Below are 5,000 nucleotides of genomic sequence, written 5' to 3' on the forward strand. Positions count from 1 at the left end.
AGAGACACAGACAGAGACACAGACAGAGACACAGACAGAGACACAGACAGAGACACAGACAGAGACACAGACAGAGACACAGACACAGACACAGACAGAGACACAGACAGAGACACAGACAGAGACACAGACACAGACACAGACACAGACACAGACACAGACACAGACACAGACACAGACACAGACACAGACACAGACACAGACACAGACACAGACACAGACACAGACACAGACACAGACACAGACACAGACACAGACACAGACACAGACACAGACACAGACACAGACACAGACACAGACACATAGAGACATAGAGACATAGAGACATAGAGACATAGATAGAGGCGGGAGTGAGTGAGAGAGAAGGATGGTGAAGGCCAAGACAGAGAAGGCCCGCTGGTGAAGGCCAAGATAGAGTTCAGATCGCACACCCATGAAACCCGTGCACCACACACACGTAACCAAGAACAGGCAGTGAGAGAGAGGGATAGGGGTGGGAGAGAGAGAGGGGGATAGGGGTGGGAGAGAGAGAGAGAGGGAGAGAGAGATAGGGGCGGGAGTGAGTGAGAGGGATAGGGGCGGCAGAGAGAGGGATAGGGGGGGGTGAGAGAGAAGGATTGGGGTGGGAGAGAGGGATAGGGGTAAGAGAGAGAGGGGGATAGGGGCAGGAGAGAGAGAGAGAGAGAGAGAGAGAGAGAGAGAGAGAGAGAGAGAGAGAGAGAGAGAGAGAGAGAGAGAGAGAGAGAGAGAGAGAGAGAGAGAGAGAGAGAGAGAGAGAGAGAGAGAGAGAGAGAGAGAGAGAAGGATGGTGAAGGCCAAGACAGAGAAGGCCCGCTGGTGAAGGCCAAGATAGAGTTCAGATCGCACACCCATGAAACCCATGCACCACACACACGTAACCAAGAACAGGCAGTGAGAGAGAGGGATAGGGGTGGGAGAGAGAGAGAGAGGGGCGGGAGAGAGAGAGGGGGGATAGGGGCGGGAGAGAGAGAGGGGGATAGGGGTGGGAGAGAGAGAGAGGGGGGATAGGGGTGGGAGAGAGAGAGAGGGGGGATAGGGGTGGGAGAGAGAGAGGGGGGATAGGGGTGGGGGAGAGAGAGGGGGGATAGGGGCGGGGGAGAGAGAGGGGGGATAGGGGCGAGAGAGGGAGAGAGAGATAGGGGCGGGAGTGAGTGAGAGGGATAGGGGCGGCAGAGAGAGGGATAGGGGGGGTGAGAGAGAAGGATTGGGGTGGGAGAGAGGGATGGGGTAAGAGAGAGAGGGGGATAGGGGCAGGAGAGAGAGAGAGAAGGATGGTGAAGGCCAAGACAGAGAAGGCCCGCTGGTGAAGGCCAAGATAGAGTTCAGATCGCACACCCATGAAACCCGTGCACCACACACACGTAATCAAGAACAGGCAGTGAGAGAGAGAGAGAGAGGGATAGGGCCGGGAGTGAGTGAGAGGGAGGGATAGGGCCGGGAGTGAGTGAGAGGGAGGGATAGGGCCGGGAGTGAGTGAGAGGGAGGGATAGGGCCGGGAGTGAGTGAGTGAGAGGGAGGGATAGGGCCGGGAGTGAGTGAGAGGGAGGGATAGGGCCGGGAGTGAGTGAGAGTGAGAGGGAGGGATAGGGCCGGGAGTGAGAGAGAGAGGGAGTGAGAGAGGGGGAGTGTGAGAGAGAGGGGAGAGAGAGAGAGAGAGAGAGAGACATGTATCGGGGCGGTAGAGAAAGTGGGGGAAAGGGGCGGGAGAGAAAGAGGGGGAGAGGATAGGGGCGGGAGAGAAAGAGGGGGATAGGATAGGGGCGGGAGAGAGAGAGGGATAGGGGCGGGAGAGAGAGAGGGATAGGGGCGGGAGAGAGAGAGGGATAGGGGCGGGAGAGAGAGGGGGGTAGGGGCGGGAGAGAGAGGGGGATAGGGGTGGGAGAGAGAGAGAGGGGGATAGGGGTGGGAGAGAGAGAGGGGGGATAGGGGTGGGAGAGAGAGAGAGAGGGGGATAGGGGTGGGAGAGAGAGAGGGGGGATAGGGGTGGGAGAGAGAGAGAGGGGGATAGGGGTGGGAGAGAGAGAGGGGGGATAGGGGTGGGAGAGAGAGAGGGGGGATAGGGGCGAGAGAGCGAGAGAGATAGGGGCGGGAGTGAGTGAGAGGGATAGGGGCGGCAGAGAGAGGGATAGGGGGGGTGAGAGAGAAGGATTGGGGTGGGAGAGAGGGATGGGGTAAGAGAGAGAGGGGGATAGGGGCAGGAGAGAGAGAGAGAAGGATGGTGAAGGCCAAGACAGAGAAGGCCCGCTGGTGAAGGCCAAGATAGAGTTCAGATCGCACACCCATGAAACCCGTGCACCACACACACGTAACCAAGAACAGGCAGTGAGAGAGAGAGAGAGAGAGAGAGAGAGAGAGAGAGAGAGAGGGGATAGGGGTGAGAGAGAGAGAGAGAGAGAGAGAGAGAGAGAGAGAGAGAGAGAGAGAGAGAGAGAGAGAGAGAGAGAGAGAGAGAGAGAGAGAGAGAGAGAGAGAGAGAGAGAGAGAGAGAGAGAGAGAGAGAGAGAGAGAGAGAGAGAGAGAGAGAGAGAGAGAGAGAGAGAGAGAGAGAGAGAGAGAGAGAGAGAGAGAGAGAGAGAGAGAGAGAGAGAGAGAGAGAGAGAGAGAGAGAGAGAGAGAGAGAGAGAGAGAGAGAGAGAGAGAGAGAGAGAGAGAGAGAGAGAGAGAGAGAGAGAGAGAGAGAGAGAGAGAGAGAGAGAGAGAGAGAGAGAGAGAGAGAGAGAGAGAGAGAGAGAGAGAGAGAGAGAGAGAGAGAGAGAGAGAGAGAGAGAGAGATATATAGAGAGATATAGAGAGAGAGAGATATAGATATAGATATAGATATAGATATAGATATAGATATAGATATAGATATAGATATATATAGGGCCGGGAGTGAGTGAGTGAGAGGGAGGGATAGGGCCGGGAGTGAGTGAGTGAGTGAGAGGGAGGGATAGGGCCGGGAGTGAGTGAGTGAGTGAGTGAGAGGGAGGGATAGGGCCGGGAGTGAGTGAGTGAGTGAGTGAGAGGGAGGGATAGGGCCGGGAGTGAGTGAGTGAGTGAGTGAGTGAGAGGGAGGGATAGGGCCGGGAGTGAGTGAGTGAGTGAGTGAGTGAGAGGGAGGGATAGGGCCGGGAGTGAGTGAGTGAGTGAGTGAGTGAGAGGGAGGGATAGGGCCGGGAGTGAGTGAGTGAGTGAGAGGGAGGGATAGGGCCGGGAGTGAGTGAGTGAGTGAGAGGGAGGGATAGGGCCGGGAGTGAGTGAGTGAGTGAGAGGGAGGGATAGGGCCGGGAGTGAGTGAGTGAGTGAGAGGGAGGGATAGGGCCGGGAGTGAGTGAGTGAGTGAGAGGGAGGGATAGGGCCGGGAGTGAGTGAGTGAGTGAGAGGGAGGGATAGGGCCGGGAGTGAGTGAGTGAGTGAGAGGGAGGGATAGGGCCGGGAGTGAGTGAGTGAGTGAGAGGGAGGGATAGGGCCGGGAGAGAAAGAGGGGGATAGGATAGGGGCGGGAGAGAAAGAGGGATAGGGGCGGGAGAGAGAGAGGGATAGGGGCGGGAGAGAGAGAGGGATAGGGGCGGGAGAGAGAGGGGGATAGGGGTGGGAGAGAGAGAGAGGGGGATAGGGGTGGGAGAGAGAGAGAGGGGGATAGGGGTGGGAGAGAGAGAGAGAGGGGGGGATAGGGGTGGGAGAGAGAGAGAGAGAGGGGGATAGGGGTGGGAGAGAGAGAGGGGGGATAGGGGTGGGAGAGAGAGAGGGGGATAGGGGTGGGGAGAGAGAGGGGGATAGGGGCGAGAGAGGGAGAGAGATAGGGGCGGGAGTGAGTGAGAGGGATAGGGGCGGCAGAGAGAGGGATAGGGGGGGGTGAGAGAGAAGGATTGGGGTGGGAGAGAGGGATAGGGGTAAGAGAGAGAGGGGGATAGGGGCAGGAGCGAGAGAGAGAGAGAGAGAGAGAGAAGGATGGTGAAGGCCAAGACAGAGAAGGCCCGCTGGTGAAGGCCAAGATAGAGTTCAGATCGCACACCCATGAAACTCGTGCACCACACACACGTAACCAAGAACAGGCAGTGTGTGAGAGAGAGAGAGGAGAGAGAGGAGAGAGAGGAGAGAGAGGAGAGAGAGGAGAGAGAGGAGAGAGAGGAGAGAGAGGAGAGAGAGGAGAGAGAGAGGGAGAGAGAGAGGGAGAGAGAGGGAGAGAGAGGGAGAGAGAGGGAGAGAGAGGAAGAATAGGGGCGGGAGAGAGAGAGGGGGGGAGAGAGAGAGGGGGAGAGAGAGAGGGGGAGAGAGAGAGAGGGGGGTAGGGGTGGGAGAGAGAGAGGGGGGATAGGGGTGGGAGAGAGAGAGAGAGGGGGATAGGGGTGGGAGAGAGAGAGAGGGGGGATAGGGGTGGGAGAGAGAGAGGGGGGATAGGGGTGGGAGAGAGAGAGGGGGGATAGGGGCGAGAGAGGGAGAGAGATAGGGGCGGGAGTGAGTGAGAGGGATAGGGGCGGCAGAGAGAGGGATAGGGGGTGAGAGAGAAGGATTGGGGTGGGAGAGAGGGATGGGGTAAGAGAGAGAGGGGGATAGGGGCAGGAGAGAGAGAGAGAGAGAGAGAGAAGGATGGTGAAGGCCAAGACAGAGAAGGCCCGCTGGTGAAGGCCAAGATAGAGTTCAGATCGCACACCCATGAAACCCGTGCACCACACACACGTAACCAAGAACACACACAGAGAGAGAGAGAGAGAGAGAGAGAGAGAGAGAGAGAGAGAGACAGAGAGAGAGACACAGACAGAGAGAGAGAGAGAGAGAGAGAGAGAGAGAGAGATATAGAGATATAGAGATATAGAGATATAGAGATATAGAGATATAGAGATATAGAGATATAGAGATATAGAGATATAGAGATATAGAGATATAGAGATATAGAGATATAGAGATATAGAGATATAGAGATATAGAGATATAGAGATATAGAGATATAGAGATATAGAGATATAGAGATATAGAGATATAGAGATATAGGGCCGGGA

This window comes from Eptatretus burgeri, chromosome 18 (genome assembly GCF_056783735.1).
Source record: "Eptatretus burgeri isolate ZD-2024b chromosome 18, Ebu_testis_v1, whole genome shotgun sequence".
Taxonomy (NCBI): domain Eukaryota; kingdom Metazoa; phylum Chordata; class Myxini; order Myxiniformes; family Myxinidae; genus Eptatretus; species Eptatretus burgeri.